General features: G+C 53.5%; 1 protein-coding gene across 6 annotated transcripts in view; it reads right to left on the bottom strand.

Moving 5' to 3' along the window:
• The window catches only part of pltp (phospholipid transfer protein), a 132,619-nt gene that overhangs the window by 99,671 nt on the left and 10,894 nt on the right, over positions 1 to 22,054 (bottom strand). For 3 of the 6 annotated variants that reach the window (XM_070895911.1, XM_070895905.1, XM_070895910.1), the window contains exon 1: positions 5,904 to 6,192. The exons of the other annotated variants lie outside the window; for them this stretch is intronic. The gene's annotated coding sequence lies outside the window, so the exon portion shown is untranslated. Of the gene's footprint in view, positions 1 to 5,903; positions 6,193 to 22,054 lie in introns of those variants that run through there. 6 annotated transcript variants of the gene reach the window in all.

The raw sequence follows: 22,054 nt of genomic DNA on the forward strand, positions 1-22,054 counted from the left end.
GCCCCTCACTGATTGCTCTATGCTCAAGTTTTGCGTCATCTGAAAATTTTGAAATTGTGCCCTATACACCCAAGTCCAGGTCATTAATGTACATCAAGAAAAGCAGTGGTCCCAGTACCGACCCCTGGGGAACACCACTGTATACCTTCCTCCAGTCCGAAAAACAACCCTTCACCACTACTCTCTGTTTCCTCTCACTTACCCAATTTTGTAATGAGGCCGCCAAAAGTCTTGGTTATCTCCCGGATTTTTGCATGGAAGATCGCTATGATTATATACACAAACACTTTCCCAGCCTTCTGAGAGAGGAAATGGAGGTGGGGGAGGGAGAGGGAGAGAGACAGACACATACCGGGGGTGGGGAAGAGGAGAGAGAGAGAGAGAGAGAGAGAGAGACATTGGGCAGAAATTTGTTTCGGGGTGGAAAAGATCTTAATCCGTGAGAGCAAGGCCTGTCTGTACCAAGTGAGCTCTGGCTTGACTGGAGTCGGCAGTCACAATGGCACGAATTACACTTTGCAAAGTCAGGGCGATTCTAATTATACATTCCAGAGAAACTGCTGGGTGTGTCTTATTCTCCAGGGGACCAATCAGTGAGAATGTGTACAGAAGAATTGTGAATGTGGCAGAGGGATGGAGATAGGGAATCATGGGAAAATAGCTAAAGAAATGTCAAGATGCAGACAACTGCAGAATCAACAGGAAAAAAAAGGGGTTACTGAGAGTTGAGGTTAAACACGGGTCACGGGAAAGAAAAAGCAATCACGGATAGGAGAGGGTAACGTAATGGTTTTTACTGATAAGGAAGGAGAATTTAATGAAGCTATAAACAAGCTGACCTCGGGGCCAGCCCTAATTAGGAGACTTCCTCGCCTGCCATTGGACATATTCGGGGGGGGAGGAAGAAAGGGAGTGGATAGACCAAGTGCTAATCAAATGTGTTATGTTTTGAAAATGTTTAAATGCTGTGTTTTCACGTGTAAAGGGGCTTGTCCAGAGGAAGGTAAACAGGCTCTGACAGAGAGTGTTCCTTTGTCTTGACAAGTCCCGGCCGGAGAATCTTCAATAAAGGTCTTTTACAGAAAAGGCAGCAAGGTGTTCGTGTGTCAGTGTATTCGCTGAAACAGATTGAGGGAAAAAGAATCCATATTAACATCAGCAATCAGGTCATGTGATCAAGGGGACCCAATCAGAGCTTTAGGTGTTACAAATAAGCACGTCCTACACAGAAAGGCCGAAGTACATCTCGTTGGCCGTCTGCCATCCTGCTAGTGGCAGGATACAACGATGATGGAGGTGCTGCTAATCCCAGCGACCAGCCTCTATCAGTGAGTGTAGAACAGACCCAGACACGAGGTGAGGAACTCCCAGTGGGGGAAAGCTTTGGGAATCACAGGACAACAGTCCCTGTCCCTCCTGAACACGCTACACTCCCCTCAAGTCATGTCTCAAATGGCGGTGCAGGCTAGAAGGGCTGAATGGCCTGCTCCTGCACCTATTTTCTATGTTTCTATGTTTCTATGCTCCTACACTGCATCCCAAAATGCCATTCGCTGAACAAAATCTATCTGATAATATTTGAATGAATCAATACTAACTGTGATTAATGAGCGCTCCATTGCAGGTAAAGCACTTTGGGTCATTCTGAGGTTGTGAAAGTTGCTTCATAAAAGCAAGTCGTTCTCTACTTCTGCGACCAAGTGTTCGATCCCCTGCCCGAATATCTCCCCGTGGCTCGGGGTCACAGTTTGTTTGCTAACGGTCCTGTCAAGCGTCTCGGGGCATTTTACTGCATAAAAGGCGCTATATCAATGCAAGTTATTGTTGTTCATTCCCCACTATTAACACCCGGGTCAGCGCGACCCAGTCTGTCCCGGGTCAGTGCGACCCGGGTCTGTCCCGGGTCGGGTCAGTGCGACACGGGTCTGTCCCGGGTCGGGTCAGTGCGACCCGGGTCTGTCCCGGGTCGGGTCAGTGCGACCCGGGTCTGTCCCGGGTCGGGTCAGTGCGACCCGGTCTGTCCCGGGTCAGTGCGACCCTGTTCTGTCCCGGGTCAGTGCGACCCAATCTGTCCCGGGTCGGGTCAGTGCGACCCAGTCTGTCCTGGGTCGGGTCAGTGCGACCCGGGTCTGTCCCGGGTCAGTGCGAGCCAGTCTGTCCCGGGTCAGTGCGACCCAGTCTGTCCCGGGTCAGTGCGACCCAGTATGTCCCGGGTCAGTGCGACCCAGTCTGTCCCGGGTCAGTGCGACCCAGTCTGTCCTGGGTCGGGTCAGTGCGACCCAGTCTGTCCCGAGTCGGGTCAGTGCGACCCAGTCTGTCCCGAGTCGGGTCAGTGCGACCCAGTCTGTCCCGGGTCAGTGCGACCCAGTCTGTCCCGGGTCAGTGCGACCCAGTCTGTCCCGGGTCGGGTCAGTGCGACCAGGTCTGTCCCGGGTCAGGTCAGTGCGACCCAGTCTGTCCCGGGTCGGGTCAGTGCGACCCAGTCTGCCCCGGGTCAGGTCAGTGCCACCCAGTCTGCCCCGGGTCAGGTCAGTGCCCGATCTGTCCCAGGTCAGTGCGACCCAGTCTGACCCGGGTCAGTGCGACCCAGTCTGTCCCGGGTCAGGTCAGTGCGACCCAGTCTGACCCGGGTCAGTGCGACCCAGTCTGTCCCGGGTCAGGTCAGTGCGACCCAGTCTGTCCCGGGTCAGGTCAGTGCGACCCAGTCTGTCCCGGGTCAGGTCAGTGCGACCCAGTCAGTCCCGGGTCAGGTCAGTGCGACCCAGTCTGTCCCGGGTCGGGTCAGTGCGACCCAGTCTGCCCCGGGTCAGGTCAGTGCCCGGTCTGTCCCGGGTCAGTGCGACCCAGTCTGACCCGGGTCAGTGCGACCCAGTCTGTCCCGGGTCAGGTCAGTGCGACCCAGTCTGCCCCGGGTCAGGTCAGTGCCCGGTCTGTCCCGGGTCAGTGCGACCCAGTCTGTCCCGGGTCGGGTCAGTGCGACCCAGTCTGTCCCGGGTCAATGTAGCCCAGTCTGTCCCGGGTCAGTGCGACCCACTCTGTCCCGGGTCGGGTCAGTGCGACCCAGTCTGTCCCGGGTCAATGTAGCCCAGTCTGTCCCGGGTCAGTGCGACCCGGTCTGTCCCGGGTCAGGTCAGTGTGACCCAGTCTGTCCCGGGTGAATCCCGCACAGCAAGCTCCCACAAACAGCAATGTGATAATGACAAGATAATTTTGTTTGTGTTATGCTGATTGAAGGATAAATATTGGCCCCGGGACACCGGCGAGAACTCCCCTGCTCTTCTTCGAAATAGTGCCCTGGGATCTTTTACGTCCACCTGACAGAACGGAAGGGGCCTCGGTTTAACATCTCATCCAAAAGATGGCACCTCCGACAGTGCGGCACTCCCTCAGCTCTGCACTGGAGTGCAAGACCGGATTATGTGCTCAAGTTCCTGGAGTGAGACATGAACCCACAACGTGCTGACTCTGAGGCGAAGTGTTCCCCACTGAGCCACAGCTGACACATAAATAATTCCATGTGGTGGCTGAGCTGAGCCTAAGCCCCGTTGCTAATCGCCGTGCTGAGCTCCAGCCAGGTTTATCACAGTAACAGGGCCCGAGATTGAGCACAGCATCGCCACTGTATACCGAGCCTACTCGCTCCGAATCCCTCGTTCCTCACACAATCCCCAGGGACACACACAGGCCCCCCTCCCCCCCCAGGGAGATACACACAGCCCCCCCCCCCAACCTCCCCAGGGACACACAGTCTCTCCCCCCCCCTCCCCAGGGACAGACACACAGTCTCCCCCCCCCCCCCCCCTCCCCAGGGAGATACACACAGCCCCCTCCCTCCAGGGAGATACACACAGCCCCCCTTTCCTCCCCCCCCCCCCCCAGGGAGATACACACAGCCCCCCTTTCCTCCCCCCCCAGGGAGATACACACAGCCTCCCCCAGGGAGATACACACAGCCCTCCTCACCCCGCCCAGCGAGATATACACAGCCCCCTCCCCCCCCAGGGAGATACACACAGCCCCCCTTGCCCCCCCCTCCAGGGAGATACACACAGCCTCCCTCCCACCCCCCCAGGGAGATACACACAGCCCCCCCCCCCCCCAGGGAGATACACACAGCCCCCCCCCCCCCCAGGGAGATACACACAGCCCCCCTTGCCCCCCCCCCTCCAGGGAGATACACACAGCCCCCCTTTCCTCCCCCCCCAGGGAGATACACACAGCCTCCCCCAGGGAGATACACACAGCCCTCCTCACCCCGCCCAGCGAGATATACACAGCCCCCTCCCCCCCAGGGAGATACACACAGCGCCCCCTCCCCTCAGGGAGATACACACAGCCTCCCCCCCTCCCCCCCCCCCCCCCCCAGGGAGATACACACAGCCTCCCTCCCACCCCCCCAGGGAGATACACACAGCCCCCCCCCCCCCCCAGGGAGATACACACAGCCCCCCTTGCCCCCCCCCCTCCAGGGAGATACACACAGACCCCCCCCCCCCCAGGGAGATACACACAGCACCCCAGGGAGATACACACAGCCCCCCCCCCCAGGGAAATATACACAGCCCCCCTCCCCCCTGGGAGATGCACACAGCCACCCCTCCCCCCAGGGAGATACACACAGCCACCCCTCCCCCCAGGGAGATACACACAGCCACCCCTCCCCCCAGGGAGATACACACAGCCCCCCCCTCCCAGGGAGATACACACAGCCCCCCCCAGGGAGATACACACAGCCCCCCCCAGGGAGATACACACAGCCCCCCCCCCCCCAGGGAGATACACACAGCCCCCCTCCCCCCAGGGAGATACACACAACCCCCCCCCCCCAGGGAAATACACACAGCCGCCCCCCCCCACCCCAGGGAGATACACACAGCCCCCCCCCCAGAGAGAGATACACACAGCCCCCCCAGAGAGATACACACAGTCCCCCTCTCCCCCCAGGGAGATACACACAGCCCCCCTCTCCCCCCAGGGAGATACACACAGCCCCCCTCTCCCCCCAGGGAGATACACACAGCCCCCCCCCCCCCAGAGAGAAACACACAGCCCCACCCAGGGAGATACACACAGCCCCCCCCCCCCCCCAGAGAGATACACACAGCCCCCCCAGAGAGATACACACAGCCCCCCCCCCAGAGAGATACACACAGCCCCCCTCTCCCCCCAGGGAGATACACACAACCCCCCCACCAGAGAGATACACACAGCCCCACCCAGGGAGATACACACAGCCCCCCCTCCCCCCCAGGGAGATACACACAGCCGCCCCCCCCCCCCACCCCAGAGAGATACACACAGCCCCCCTCTCCCCCCAGGGAGATACACACAGCCCCCCTCTCCCCCCAGGGAGATACACACAGCCCCCCCCCCCCAAAGAGAAACACACAGCCCCCCCCCCCCCAAGAGAGATACACATGAGCCCCACCCAGGGAGATACACACAGCCCCCCCCCCCCAGAGAGATACACACAGCCCCCCCAGAGAGATACACACAGCCCCCCCCCCCCCCCAGAGAGATACACACAGCCCCCCTCTCCCCCCAGGGAGATACACACAGCCCCCCCCAGAGAGATACACACAGCCCCACCCAGGGAGATACACACAGCCCCCCCTCCCCCCCCAGGGAGATACACACAGCCCCCCCCCCCCCACCCCAGGGAGATACACACAGCCCCCCCCCCCCCCGAGAGATACACACAGCCCCCCCCAGAGAGATACACACAGCCTCCCTCTCCCCCCAGGGAGATACACACAGCCCCCCCCCCCCAGAGAGATACACACAGCCCCACCCAGGGAGATGCACACAGCCCCCCTCCCCACAGGGAGATACACACAGCACCCCCCACCCCCAGGGACAAGCCCGATCCCCAGACACAAATCCGGAGCGAATGAAAGCCCTACCTCCCGGTGTGGATGGATCCCCCGTGTGTCGCGGGCCGGGCTGCGCTGTGAGCCGCGGCTGGTGCAGGGAGCGGAGGCTCAGAGCAAGGGCCGATCGGTCGGTTTCAGTCACTGCCTGGGGCTCAGCGATCCCGGAGCCTTGGCTGGACTCGCATTAACCTTCTGTCTGCTGACCTACCTCCCCTCCCTGTGCCGCTGGGACCAATGACCAGTCTGCCAGTAAACAGTGCAGGGGTCAGTGAGTCCTGTGTGCTGAGTATTACACACAATGTACCAACAGACCCAGAGACTGCCTGAACAACAAGAGGATTGTTCTGATACAGATTGGATTTATAGCAATGTGTGTGTCATCATCATCATCATAGACAGTCCCTCGGAATCGAGGAAGACTTGCTTCCACTCTTAAAATTAGTCCTTAGGTGGCTGAACAGTCCAATACGAGAGCCACAGTCCCTGTCACAGGTGGGACAGACAGTCATTGAAGGAAGGGGTGGGTGGGACTGGTTTGCCACACGCTCTTCAGGTTCTCAGCGATGAGACTCGAGGTGCTCAGCGCCCTTCCGGATGCACTTCCTCCACTTCGGGCAGTCTTTGACCAGGGACTCCCAGGTGTCGGTGGGGATGTTGCACTTTACCAGGGAGGCTTTGAGGGTGTCCTTGTAACGTTTCCTCTGCCCACCTTTGGCTCGTTTGCCATGAAGGAGTTCGAGTAGAGCGCTTGCTTTGGGAGTCTCGTGTCTGGCATGTAAACTATGTGGCCTGCCCAGCGGAGCTGATCAAGTGTGGTCAGTACTTCAATGCTGGGGATGTTGGCCTGGTTGAGGGCACTGATGTTGATGTGTGCAGTGAGGAATTGCTTCACAGTTGAGTATTCTCAGTCACTGGCTGGATTTGCTAATCATGGTCAGGATGTGCAACTGAAAGCAGTAATCGCAAAGCTGACGGTTAACTCACTCCCTCCTCTGTTAGTGACCAGATTGGGCCTTGCCCTCTCTCCCCCAAGGCCCTGCCCCCTCCGCCCCCGCCCCCCCTCGGGCCCTGCTCCCTATCCCACCCCAGGGCCCCGCCATCTCAGCCTGCTCGCTCACTCCAAATCCCTCAATCCTCACACAATCCCCAGGGACAAACAAAGCCCTGTGCCCCACCCCCCCAGACACACACACAGACCCCCCAGGGACAACCCCCCCCCCCAGGACCTGCCCTCACCCCCACCCCGGGACCTGACCCCACCGCTGGACCCTGACTCCTCCTCTCCCGTCCCCACCCCCGTTTCCCCTGCACTGCAAACTCGCCAAGGCTTCTTCGGCAGCACCTCCCAAACCCGCGACCTCTGCCACCTCGAAGGACAAGGGCAGCAGGTGCAAGGGAGCACCATCACCTCCACATTCCCCTTCAAGTTACACACCATCCTGACTGGGAAATATATCGGCCGTTCCTTCATCGTCGCTGGGTCACAATCCTGGAACTCCCTCCCTAACAGCACTGTGGGAGCACCTTCCCCACATGGACTGCAGCGGTTCAAGAAGGCGGCTCATCGCCACCATCTCAAGGGGAAGTTAGGGATGGGCAATAAATGCCGGCCTTGCCAGCGACATCCACATCCCAGGAACGACTACAAAAACTGCTTCGTAGAAATTTCAAACAACATTAACTTGTATTTATATAGTGCCTTTAACGTAGTAAAATGTCCCAAGTCCCTTCTCAGGAACATTATAAGACAAAAAAAAAACAATTTTCCTTTCAAATTGAATGTTTCTTTCAAGTAATCGCCAAGTGAATTCCTCATTTTAAACCCCATGGACCTTTTTCAATCTGAGTAGAGTGACTGGGACTGCCTGGGGTGTTATTTTGGCAAAAGGGTGAAAACAGGCACCAAATTGGTGCTGTGCTAATAAGATCATCATCATCATTGTTATATATGTGGACTTGTATTTACTCTGTACAGCCACCAGAGGGCTCATCCCCTGGAGTCCCAAGGGATCCCATAATCCCTTGGAAGCACAGGTATTCAAGGAGGCTTCACAGGTTGGAGAGGCACTCTGGAGACCTGCAATAAAAGGCTAAGGTTACACTTTACTTTGAGCTCACAGTGTTCAGTCTGACTCTTTCTCCATACACAACAACTGGCAACGAGATACAGATAGCGAACCCAAAGATGCAGAGAACAGTGGGCATCCTGGAGAAATTCTCGGAGGGAGATAATTAGGAAACTTTTGTGGAGCGACTCGACCAATACTTCGTGGCCAATGAGCTATATGGGGAAGAGAGCGCTGCCAAACGAAGGACGATCCTCCTCATTGTCTGTGGGGCACCAACGTATGGCCTCATAAAGAATCTGCTCACTCCAGCGAAACCCACGGAGAAATCGTACGACAATTTGTGCACTGGTCCGAGAGCATTTGAACCCGAAAGAAAGCGTTCTGATGGCGAGGTACCAGTTCTACACCTACAAAAGGTCTGAAGGCCAGGAAGTGGCGAGTTATGTCGCTGAGCTAAGATGCCTTGCAGGACATTGCGAATTTGAAGGACATTTGGAGCACATGCTCAGAGACTTTTTCGTACTTGGCATTGGCCACGAAACCATACTTCGCAAACTTTTGACTGTAGAGACCCCAGCCTTGAGTAAGCCATAGCGAGAGCCCAGGCATTCATTGCCACCAGTGACATTACGAAGCAAATCTCTCAGCACACGAGTGCTGCTACAAGTACTGTGAACAAGTGATGTTGTTTTTGAATCATAACATACAGGGCAGGTCACACATACCTGCATCTACACTTTCGCAGATATCTCAGAGTCCACCATCAAGATGATGAATGCAAGGCCATTAACACCTTGTTGGCGCTGCGGGGGTGATCATCGTTTCCAATCATGCCAATTCAAAAAGTACATTTGCAAGGGCTGTGGAACAATGGGACACCTCCAACAAGTGTGCAGGCAAGCTACAAAGCCTGTTAAACCTGCAAACCACCATGTTGCAGAGGAGGACAGATTCACGGAGGATCATGATGAACAAGAGCCTCAGATAGAGGAGGCAGAGGTACATGGGGTGCACACATTCACCACGAATTGTCCCCCGATAATGCTGAATGTTGAACTAAATGGACTCCCGGTGTCAATGGAGCTGGACATGGGCGCGAGCCAGTCCATCATGGGCAAAAAGACTTTCGAAAGTTGGGGTGCAACAAGGCCTCAAGGCAGTCTTAACTCCAGTTCGCACGAAACTAAGGACTTACACGAAAGAACTGATTCCTGTAATCGGCAGTGCTACTGTAAAGGTCTCCTACAATGGAGCGGTGCACAAGCTACCACTCTGGGTGGTACCGGGCGATGGTCCCACACTGCTCGGCAGGAGCTGGCTGGGAAAGATACGCTGGAACTGGGATGATGTCCGAGCGCTATCGCCCGCTGATGACACTTTGTGTGCCCAGGTCTTAAACAAATTTTCTTTGCTGTTCGAACCAGGCATAAGGAAATTCCAAGGAGCAAAGTGCAGATCTGGGGGTGCGACCCATCAATCACAAGGCGAGAGCAGTACCGTACATGATGAGAGAAAGGGTAGAGATCGAGCTAGACCGGCTGCAACGAGAGGGCTTCATTTCCCCGATCGAGTTCAACGAGTGGGCCAGTCCTATCGTCCCAGTCCTCAAGGGAGACGGCACCGTCAGAATTGTGGCGATTACAAAGTAACTATCAATCATTTCTCCCTGCAGGACCAATACCCACTACCAAAGACCGATGACCTCTTTGCAACGTTGGCGGGAGGAAAGACGTTCACGAAGCTGGTTCTGACTTCAGCCTACATGACACAGGAACTGGAGGAATCATCGAAGGCCCTCACCTGCATCAACATTATAACAGATGCCCATTTGAAATCCGATCGGCGGTGGCGATATTCCAGAGAAACATGGAAAGCTTACTGAAGTCGGTCCCGCACACCGTGGTCTTGCAGGATGACATCTTGGTCACAGGTCAGAACACAGTCGAGCCTCTGCAAAACCTGGAGGAGGGTCTTAGTCAACTCAACCACATGGGGCTCAGGTTAAAACGCTTGAAGTGCATTTTCCTGGCACCTGAAGTGGAGTTCCTGGGAAGGAGGATTGCGGCGGACGGCATCAGGTCCACCAACGCGAAGACAGAGGCAATCGAGAACGCACCGAGGCCACTGAGCTACGGTCATTTCTGGAACTCCTGAACTATTTTGGTAACTTCTTACCAGGTCTCAGCACCCTGCTAGAACCACTACATGTCTTACTATGAAAAGGAGACGAATGGGTTTGGGGCAAAAGCCAAGAAAATGCCTTTGTAAAAATGAGAAAATTGTTACGCTCAAACAAATTGCTTGTGTTGTATGATCCATGTAAGCATTTGGTAATAGCATGTGATAGAAACATAGAAACATAGAAAATAGGTGCAGGAGTAGACCATTTGGCCCTTCGGGCCTGCACCACCATTCAATAAGATCATGGCTGATCTTTCACCTCAGTTCCCCTTTCCTGCTTTCTCTCCATACCTCTTGATCCCTTTAGCCATAAGGGCCACATCTAACTCCCTCTTGAATATATCCAACGAACTGGCATCCACAACTCTGCGGCAGGGAATTCCACAGGTTAACAACTCTCTGAGTGAAGAAGTTTCTCCTCATCTCAGTCCTAAATGGCCTACCCCTTATCATTAGATTGTGTCCCCTGCATCTGGACTTCCCCAACATCGGGAACATTCTTCCTGCATCTAACCTGTCCAGTCCCGTCAGAATTATATATGTTTCTATGAGATCCCTTCTCTCCTCATATGTCAGACCAGCCATCCCGGGAATCAGTCTGGTGAACCTTTGCTGCACTCCTCAATCGCAAGAACATCCTTCCTCAGATTAGTAGATGATGCATCGTCATATGGTGTTGGGTGTGTATTGCAACAAGCTAATAATTTCAGGAAACTGCAACCGGTTGCTTATGCATCCAGGAGTCTGTGTAAGGCTGAGAGAGCCTACAACATGATTGAGAAAGAAGCATTAGCGTGTGTCTATGGGGTAAAGAAAATGCATCAATACCTGGTTAGGCTAAAATTCGAATTGGAAACTGACCATAGCCACTTATATCCCTGTTTTCCGAGAGTAAAGGGATAAATACCAACGCATCGACCCGCATCCAAAGATGGGCGCTCACGTTGTCCGCATAAAACTACACCATCCGCCACAGGCTAGGCACAGAAAACTGTGCCGATGCTCTTAGTAGGCTGCCATTGCCCACCATGGGGGTGGAAATGGCGCAGCCCGCAGATCTAGCCATGGTTATGGAAGCATTTGAGAGTGAGCAATCACCCGTCACAGCCCAACAGATCAAAACCTGGACAAGCCAGGACCCCTTATTATCTCTAGTTGATAGCTGTGTGCTTCACGGGAGCTGGTCCAGTATCCCAGTGGAAATTCAGGAAGAGATAAAGCCGTTCTCGCGACGCAAAAATGAAATGTCTATCAAGGCAGACTGCCTTCTGTGGGGCAATCGAGTAGTGGTCCCCAAAAAGGGCAGAGACACCTTCATCAATGACCTCGACAGTACCTACCCAGGCATCGTAATGATGAAAGCGATAGCCAGATCCCACATGTGGTGGCCCGGTATCAATGCGGACTTAGAGTACTGCATGCACAGCAATGTACCCAGGGAGGCGCTGCTAAGTTTATGGTTTTGGCCCTCCAAACCGTGGTCTAGGGTACACGTCGACTATGCAGGCCCGTTCTTGGGTAAAATGTTCCTTGTGGTTGTAGACACATACTCCAAATGGATTGAATATGAGATAATGTCGGCTAGCGCGTCCGCTGACACTACTGAAAGCCTGCCGGACATGTTTGCCACACACGACTTACCTGATGTGAGCGACAACGGGCCATGTTTTACCAGTGCTGAGTTCAAAGAATTCATGACCCGTAACGGGATCAAACATGTCACATCTGCCCCATTTAAACCAGCGTCCAATGGTCAGTCAGTGCAAACCATCAAGCAAGGCTTGAAGATGGTAACTGAAGGCTCACTGCAGACTCGCCAACCCCAAGTCCTGCTTAGTTACCGCACGAGACCCCACTCACTCACTGGGATCCCACCTGCTTAACTTCTCATGAAAAGAGCTCTTAAGACAAGGCTTTCATTAGTTCACCCTGATCTACATGAACAGGTATAGAGAGCAGGCGGCTTCAACAAAGTGCATACCATGATAGCGCAAATGTGTCACACGAGATTGAAATCAATGATCCTGTATTTGTATTAAATTACGTACAAGGTCCCAAGTGGCTTCCTGGCACTGTCGTGGCCAAAGAGGGGAGCAGGGTGTTTCAGGTCAAACTTTCAAATGGACTCATTCACTGGAAACACTTGGACCAAATCAAACTCAGATTCACGGACTATCCTGAGCAACCCACCTTGGACCCCACCTTTTTTGATCCCCCAAAATACACACCAGTGGCAACTGACACCACGGTTGACCACGAAGCAGAACCCATCATCCACAGCAGCCCTGCAGGGCCCAACACACCAGGCAGCCCAGCAAGGCCAGCTGCACTGTAGCCCAGCGAGGGCCCAGCAAATGATTCAACAACACCAGCTTTCACACCGAGACGATCAACCAGGGCAAGAAGGGCCCCAGATTGACTCACATTGTAACTAGTTATACTATTGACTTTGCGGGGGAGTGTTGTTATATATGTATACTTGTATTTACTCTGTACAGCCACCAGAGGGCTCATCCCCTGGAGTCCCAAGGGATCCCATAATCCCTTGGCAGCACAGGTATTTAAGGAGGCTTCACAGGTTGGAGAGGCACTCTGGAGACCTGCAATAAAAGACTACGGTCACACTTTACTTTGAGCTCACAGTGTTCAGTCTGACTCTTTCTCCATACACAACAATCATCATCATCATAAGCAGTCCCTCGAAATCGAGGAAGACTTGCTCCCACTCTAAAAGTGAGTTCTCAGGTGACTGAACAGTCCAATACGGGAATTATAGTCTCTGTCACAGGTGGGACAGACAGTGGTTGAAGGAAAGAGTGGGTGGGGAGTCTGGTTTGCTGCACGCTCCTTCCGCTGTCTGCGCTTGTTTTCTGCATGCTCTCCGCATCGAGACTCGAGGAGCTCAGCTCCCTCCCGGATGCTCTTCCTCCACTTAGGGCTGTTGCATTTTATCAGGGAGGCTTTGAGGGTATCCTTGAAACGTTTCCTCTGCCCACCTGGGGCTCGCTTGCCATGCAGGAGTTCCAAGTAGAGCACTTGCTTTGGGAGTCTTGTGTCGGGCATGCGAACAATGTGGCCCGCCCATTGGAGCTGGTCGAGTCAGGAATCAACCTCGTGAACCTTATCTGAACTGCCTCCAATACAAGTATATCCCTCCTTAAATGCGGAGACCAAAACTGTACGCAGTACTCCAGGTGTGGTTTCACAGTTGTAGCAGGACTTCTCTGCTTTTATACTCTATCTCCCTTGCAATAAAGGCCAACATTCCATTTGCCTTCCTGATTGCTTGCTGTACATTGCTGTACCTGGAGTTAGATGTGGTCCTTACTACTGGGGGGATCAAGGGGTATGGCGAGAAGGCAGGAAACATAGAAACATAGAAAATAGGTGCAGGAGTAGGCCATTCGGCCCTTCTAGCCTGCACCGCCATTCAATGAGTTCATGGCTGAACATGCAACTTCAGTACCCCATTCCTGCTTTCTCACCATACCCCTTGATCCCCCTAGTAGTAAGGACTTCATCTAACTCCTTTTTGAATATATTTAGTGAATTGGCCTCAACAACTTTCTTTGGTAGAGAATCCACAGGTTCACCACTCTCTGGGTGAAAAAATTCCTCCTCATCTCGGTCCTAAATGGCTTACCCCTTATCCTTAGACTGTGTCCCCTGGTTCTGGACTTCCCCAACATTGGGAACATTCTTCCTGCATCTAACCTGTCTAACCCCATCAGAATTTTAAATGTTTCTATGAGGTCCCCTCTCATTCTTCTGAACTCCAGTGAATACAAGCCCAGTTGATCCAGTCTTTCTTGATAGGTCAGTCCCGCCATCCCGGGAATCAGTCTGGTGAACCTTTGCTGCACTCCTTCAATAGCAAGAATGTCCTTCCTCAGGTTAGGAGACCAAAACTGTACACAATACTCCAGGTGTGGCCTCACCAAGGTCCTGTACAACTGTAGCAACACCTCCCTGCCCCTGTACTCAAATCCCCTCGCTATGAAGGCCAACATGCCATTTGCTTTCTTAACCGCCTGCTGTACCTGCATGCCAACCTTCAATGACCGATGTACCATGACACCCAGGTCTCTTTGCACCTCCCCTTTTCCTAATCTGTCACCATTCAGATAATAGTCTGTCTCTCTGTTTTTACCACCAAAGTGGATAACCTCACATTTATCCACATTATACTTCATCTGCCATGCATTTGCCCACTCACCTAACCTATCCAAGTCACTCTGCAGCCTCATAGCATCCTCCTCGCAGCTCACACTGCCACCCAACTTAGTGTCATCCGCAAATTTGGAGATACTACATTTAATCCCCTCGTCTAAATCATTAATGTAGAGTGTAAACAGCTGGGGCCCCAGCACAGAACCTTGCGTTACCCCACTAGTCACTGCCTGTCATTCTGAAAAGTCTCCATTTACTCCTACTCTTTGCTTCCTGTCTGGCAACCAGTTCTCAATCCATGTCAGCACACTACCCCCAATCCCATGTGCTTTAACTTTGCACATTAATCTCTTGTGTGGGACCTTGTCGAAAGCCTTCTGAAAGTCCAAATATACCACATCAACTGGTTCTCCCTTGTCCACTCTACTGGAAACATCCTCAAAAAATTCCAGAAGATTTGTCAAGCATGATTTCCCTTTCACAAATCCATGCTGACTTGGACCTATCATATCACCTCTTTCCAAATGCACTGCTATGACATCCTTAATAATTGATTCCATCATTTTACCCACTACCGATGTCAGGCTGACCGGTCTATAATTCCCTGTTATCTCTCTCCCTCCTTTTTTAAAAAGTGGTGTTAAATTGGCTACCCTCCACTCCATAGGAACTGATCCAGAGTCAATGGAATGTTGGAAAATGACTGTCAATGCATCCACTATTTCCAAGGCCACCTCCTTAAGTACTCTGGGATGCAGTCCATCAGGCCCTGAGGATTTATCGGCCTTCAATCCCATCAATTTCCCCAACACAATTTCCCAACTAATAAGGATTTCTCTCAGTTCCTCCTCCTTACTAGACACTCTGACTCCTTTTATATCCGGAAGGTTGTTTGTGTCCTCCTCAGTGAATACCGAACCAAAGTACTTGTTCAATTGGTCTGCCATTTCTTTGTTCCCCGTTATGACTTCCCCTGATTGTGACTGCAGGGGACCTACGTTTGTCTTCACTAACCTTTTTCTCTTTACATATCTATAGAAACTTTTGCAATCCGTCTTAATGTTCCCTGCAAGCTTCTTCTCGTACTCCATTTTCCCTGCCCTAATCAAACCCTTTGTCCTCCTCTGCTGAGTTCTAAATTTCTCCAGTCCCCGGATTCGCTGCTATTTCTGGCCAATTTGTATGCCACTTCCTTGGCTTTAATACTATCCCTGATTTCCCTTGATAGCCACGGTTGAGCCACCTTCCCTTTTTTATTTTTATGCCAGACAGGAATGTACAATTGTTGTAATTCATCCATGCGGTCTCTAAATGTCTGCCATTGCCCATCCTCAGTCAACCCCTTAAGTATCATTCGCCAATCTATCCTAGCCAATTCACGCCTCATACCTTCAAAGTTACCCTTCTTTAAGTTCTGGACCATGGTCTCTGAATTAACTGTTTCATTCTCCATCCTAATGCAGAATTCCACCATATTATGGTCACTCTTCCCCAAGGGGCCTCGCACAACAAGATTGCTAATTAATCCTCTCTCATTACACAACACCCAGTCCAAGATGGCCTGCCCCCCCTAGTTGGTTCCTCGAAATATTGGTCTAAAAAACCATCCCTTATGCACTCCAGGAAATCCTCCTCCACCGTATTGCTTCCAGTTTGGTTAACCCAATCTATGTGCATATTAAAGTCACCCATTATAACTGCTGCACCTTTATTGCACGCACCCCTAATTTCATGTTTAATGCCCTCCCCAACATCACTACTCCTGTTTGGAGGTCTGTACACAACTCCCACTAACGTTTTTTGCCCTTTGGTGTACTGAATGGGGTACTGAAGTTGCATGTTCAGTCATGAACTCATTGAATGGCGGTGCAGGCTTGAAGGGCCAAATGGCCTACTCCTGCACCTATTTTCTATGTTTCTATCATTTTGTGTTTCATGTACAAGAGCCCCCAGATCCCACTGTACCTCAGCATTTTGTAATCTCTCCCCATTTAAATAATCATTTGCTTTTTTATTTTACCACACATTTTCCCACATTAAACTCCAAATGCCAGATTTTTGCCGTTTCACTTAGCCTGTCTGTATCCCTTTGTAGAGCGTCCTCCCCACAATTTGCTTTCCCAACCATCTTTGATTCATCAGCAAATTTGGCTACATTACACTCGGTCCCCTCATCCAAGTCATTCACATAGATTGTTGGGGCATCAACTATTTACACTGATCCCCTGTGGCCCCAGCAATGACTCCTATAAGGTACCCAATAAGGTGGAGTAGCACAGCACTTACTCTTTTTAGGTGGAAGTCCTCAGAGAATTTCTGGAATAACTATTGCTAGAGTGTTGGTGAAGTCTTGACCATGTGTCCCAGACAGTCCCCGATGTGTTTCAGAGGTTCTCTACACAGCTCCAGCAGCAATGAGCATGAAATGGTGAGCGTCCCTTTAAATGGTGAGTATCCCTTTAAATAGCACTTGAAATCGACATCAACGCCGTGTTTACTCCCAGTCAACGGGTCGCTGTTAGAAGAGGCCGTTAGCACAAGTGCCAGCCGCCACGTGGCCTGTTTAATGAGCGCTCGCAGGTAATCAGCCCCGTAACGATCCTCTGGGCGGCCATTCCTAGCGCTGGCTTCAACTCCTTTACCAAGATGGCACCTTCGCTAATTCCGAGATAAACCGACCTTTCAGCTTAAGACCCAAACTTGGCCATCCCTTTACCCCTTTAGCGCCTAAAGTATTGTGTCCCTGGATTTCGAATAAGTGACCATTCAAATTTAAATTCAGAACCTGTCAGTAACATACAGACGTGGATTAGAATTAGGGCTCGGCTGGATGATAAACCTGAGCTGATTGGGACAAACGGCATGAATGTATAATTTCTGCAGGAGGATATCAATCTACTGGTCAGGTGGGCAGAGCAGTGGCAAATGGAATTTAATTCAGAGAAATGTGAGGTAATGCACTTGGGGAGGGCTAATAAGGAAAGGGTATACACATTAACTGGTAGGCCACTTAATAATGTAGATGAACAAAGGAATCTTGGAGTGCTTGTCCACAGAACTCTTTTGGGAGGAAACTGAAACATTAATCCTTAAATCGTGTCCCCCCGATCTGGGGGGCACACCAAACATTTACAAGGCCCTTTTTTTGTGGGTTGTTGGGGGTTTTTTGCACTAAAATCATATATATATATTTTTTTTTTCCTCCAAGTGCCCCCTACAAAAGGGGAGGGGAACACTAAAAAACACCGGCAATTCAAACAAATTAAACTTTAAAACATAAAATCAAATTAAAATTTGGTTGCCGGGCGTGATGATGCACTCCAGTCCCTCCGATGCCCACCTGTCGCGGAAGGCCGCGAGCGTACCGGTGGACATCGCGTGCTCCATCTCCAAGGACACCCTGGCGCAGATGTACGCGCGGAAGAGAGGCAGGCAGTCAGGTTGAACGACCCCCTCGACCGCCCGCTGCCTGGACCGGCTGATGGCACCCTTGGCCATGCCCAGAAGCAGTCCTACGAGGAGGCCCTCGGACCTACCCGCTCCCCTCCGCACAGGATGCCCAAAGATCAGGAGTGTGGGACTGAAGTGCAACCAGAATTTCAGGAGCAACCCCTTTAAATAATAAAACAGGGGCTGCAACCTCGTGCATTCAATAAAAACATGGAACACGGACTCTTCCAGACCGCAGAAATTGCAGGCGGCCTGGGAGCCCGTGAACCGACTTAAAAATTTATTGCACTGCTCCGTGCACCACCCTCCAGGCCAAGTCCCCGATAAATATTGGGAGGACTCCCGCGTAGAGTGCCCTCCATCGGGGACGCCCGCCTCCTCCGGACGGCAAGATGGTACGCCATAGCGTGTCCGGACGGCAGGCGAGGATGGCAAAGTTGAGAGTGTGCAGGAGCAGCCCGTACAGGAAACCCCTCCGCGCGGAACTGAAAGGCACGGAGGGGATTTCCTCGAGGCGGCTCAAGTTGTGAGGCGCCGGCTCCCAAGGGAGGTTCCGGGGTTTGGCGCCGATGAGGAATTCCGTCTGGACAGGGGTCAGTTAAGACGGGATTTTCCCACGTGCTTGAGTCTCCTCGATGCACCTAATGGAGTTGGGGCCCAGAGCTGTTTTTAGCAACTCGATGGCATCGGCCGCGCGGCGGACGTTGGCAGAATTTAGGCGCTGCGCCAGCGTGTCTGGCGCCATCCAGCCCGCTCCTCCGCCATCGAGCAGGTCCCTGACCCTGGTCACCTCACCAGCCACAGCCCTCTAGTCCGTACCTCGGCCGTGGAGGCACGGATTCCCGAGCAGCGGCTCCTGCAGGACAGCCGCCACTCCAGCCGGTGGAGAGCTGCGCTTGGTGGAGACTTTGTTCCAGACCCTGGTGAGTTCCTTGTAAAAGACAGGCAGCTCCTGGAAGGCAGTCCTGACGCCCCCCAAGCTCACAAACAGGAGCTGCGTGTCATAGTTGAGGCCGTGCTGCTGGCGGAAGAAATACGTCGCCAGAGCACGCCACCTAGGAGGGGGCTCGACGTAAAAGTATCTCTGCAGGGTCTGAAGACGGAAAGTTGCGAGCTGGGTGCTGACGCACACCAACGACTGACCGCCCTCCCCAAGCGGGAGCCTCAAGACCGCGGCAGAGACCCAGTGCTTCCTGTTGTTCCAGAAGAAGTCCACCAGCTTCTTCCGCAGGGGGAGGGGTCAAAGTGACCAGCCGGTACCACAACATGGCAGCCACCAGCTGGTTTATGACTAGCGCTCGACCCCTGTAGGACAGCACTCGGAGCAGTCCTGTCCAGCGCCCTAGGCAAGCGGCGACCTTGGCCTCCAGCTCTTGCCAGTTCGCTGGCCAGGCTTCCTCGTCGGGGCTAAGGTAGACTCCCAGATAGAGGAGATGGGTCGTGCTCCAGGCAAAAGGCCTGAGCTCCTCCGGAAGGGAGTCCACCCGCCACTGACCCACCAGGAGTCCGGAACATTTCTCCCAGTTGATCCTGGCGGAGGATGCCGCCGAGTAAATCTCCTGGCACTCACGCATCCTCCGCAGGTCAGCGGGATCCTCTACCGCGAGGAGCACGTCATCGGCGTAAGCCGAGAGGACGACCTCCACGCCCGGCCCTTGCAGAGCCAGTCCCGTCAACCTCGTCCGCAGGAGGCGCAGGAAAGGCTCCACGCAGATGGCATATAACTGGCCGGACATGGGGCATCCCTGGCGCACCCCTCTCCCAAAGCGAAGGGGCGCCATCAAGGACCCGTTAACCTTTATCAGACACTCTGCGGCGGCGTACAAAAGTCGGATCCGGGCGCCGAAATGCATCCCGAACCCGGAAGCGCGCAGAGTTCCGAACAGATAGTCGTGATCCATCCTGTCGAACGCCTTCTCTTGGTCAAGAGATAGGAAGGCGACCGACAGACCAGCCTCCTGGGAATGATGGATGAGGTCCTGGACCAGATGGATGTTATCGTAGATTATCCGGCCCGGGACCGTGTAGGACTGGTCGGGGTGGATCATGTGGTCCAGCAAGGCGCCAAGGCGAGCAGACATCGCCCTGGCGAAGATTTTGTAGTCCGTGCTGAGGAGGGAGACCGGGCGCCAGTTCTTAAGGAGGCGGAGATCGCCCTTCTTAGGCAGCAGGACGATGACTGCCCTGCGCCAAGAGAAGGGCATCTCCCCGGTCGCCAGACTTTCCCCCAGGACCCGCGCGTAGTCGCCCCCCAGGACGTCCCAGAACGCCCTGTGGAACTCCACGGTCAGCCCGTCCAGCCCCGGTGCTTTTCCCCTCGAGAGCCGGTCGAGGGCGCCGGTCAGCTCCGCCAGGCTTAGCGGAGCTTCCAGATTTTCGGCGCCCTCCGGGCTGACCTTCGGCAGGTCCTCCCACAAAACTCTACGCGCTTCCTCACTGGACGGCTCCAGAGAGAACAGAGCCCCGTAATATTCACGGGCCCTGTTGTTGACGCCCTCCGGATCCGAGACGAGAGAGCCGTCGTCGGCCAGCAGCGTCAAGAGCTGCTTACGGACACTCTGTCTTTTTTCCAGCGGGTAGAAGAAGGGGGAGCCGCGGTCCAGATCCCGCAGGAACCCGATCCGCGACCTCACGAACGCGTCTCGGGACCCGACGAGCTGCAGGTCCTTCAGCGCGGCCTTCTTCGCTTCGTACACCATCCGCAGGGCCGGGTCCTCAACGACTTGACTGAGACGGGACTCCAGGTCGAGCCCCTCTTTTTCTAGGCGCCCGACCCTGGTCGCCCGCCTCTTGAAGACGCGGACGTGAGCCTTGCCCACGTCCCACCATAGCCTCAAGGAGGGGAAGCCCCCCCGCTTCCTTCTCCAGTCGGCCCAGAAACGACGGAACAAATCCTGGAACCGCACGTCCTCCAGCAGCAGGTTGTTAAAATGCCAGTACGCGGACCCCGTCCTCGCGCGGAGCGAAGCGAGCTCCGCCCACACCAGGTGGTGGTCCGAACACGGCACCGGTCGCATGGAGGCCGCTGGGACGCAGGAAACGTACGCCCGAGACATGTAAAGGCGGTTGACTCTGGACCATCCTACTCCAGGCCTCATCCAAGTAAAGGCGCTGGAGTCGGGATGGAGATTTCGCCAGACGTCCACCAAGTCGAAGGACCCGACCAGGTCCCTCAACTTCTCCATCGCCGTCATGCTCTGCGGGGCACCGGAGCGGTCCCTCGCCTCGAGGGTGCAGTTAAAATCCCCCCCGAGGACAATGCAGTCGCCGACGTCGACGGAGCCAAGAAGAGCGGACACTTCTTCGAAGAAGCGCGTTTGCTGCGGGCCGGGCTGAGGGGCGTACACGTTCACGAGATGGAGCGGCACGTCCCCCAGGCGAACCGTCACGTGCAGCAAGCGGCCTGGCACGGGCTCCTCGACCCCCAAGATCTCCGGCTGAAAATGCGGGGCCAACAAGATGGCCACCCCACAAGAAGTGGTAGTGAGGTGGCTCATGCGGACCTCTCCTTGCCATTCCAGGACCACGTGGCTTCGTCTCCCGGAACGGTGTGGGTTTCTTGCAGGAAGCACACCGCATATTTCCCCTCCCGCAGGAGCGAAAAATTGTTAAATCTACGGTTGGCCTCTCTGCCGCCGTTGATGTTGAGGCTGGCTATGGTTATCTTCATGGCAAAAGCATAGTGCAACCTCTGTGAATGTTTAAAAATGTATAGAGACATTGAAGTTGAGAACGTGGGAATTGTATAGGAACAGTATAAGCTAACAAAGAATTCATGGAGGAATAGCCATGACATCTCAGACTCAAGACTGCGAAATGTTACAACACTAACACATATTGAAACAAAACCCACAGCTTGCAGAAAAACCTCAAGGTCTTATTAAATCATGTTATTAACCTGAAACATTAACAGAAGGTCTTTGTTTAAAATCAGACCATACTTAGGTCGGCTTATGAGTGGACAAAGGGAAAGAGGGATCAAAAGGGATAGGCTGAACTAGGATGTCACTCTAGCCCTATCTTGTTATCTTTTGCCGAAAATGTATAACCATCGTCCCTTTACAATGTAACGTCACTTTGTCCGTAGGAAGTGGGTGCATTCGAACAGAATTGCATTCCCTCTGTCTGATAAAGTCCCCGATCGGGATTTGCTTTTTAAATAAAAGCTTGCTTTGTTTAAAGCACAAACGGTATTCGTTTCAGTAATTTTGCTGAACCAGATTGAGGTAAAAGAATCCAGAAATCAACACCTCTACCTAACCTATTGTGGGGGGGGGCGGGAGTGGAGTCGTTTGTTGACCTCCACTCCTT

This window comes from Pristiophorus japonicus, chromosome 12 (assembly GCF_044704955.1).
Source record: "Pristiophorus japonicus isolate sPriJap1 chromosome 12, sPriJap1.hap1, whole genome shotgun sequence".
NCBI lineage: Eukaryota > Metazoa > Chordata > Chondrichthyes > Pristiophoridae > Pristiophorus > Pristiophorus japonicus.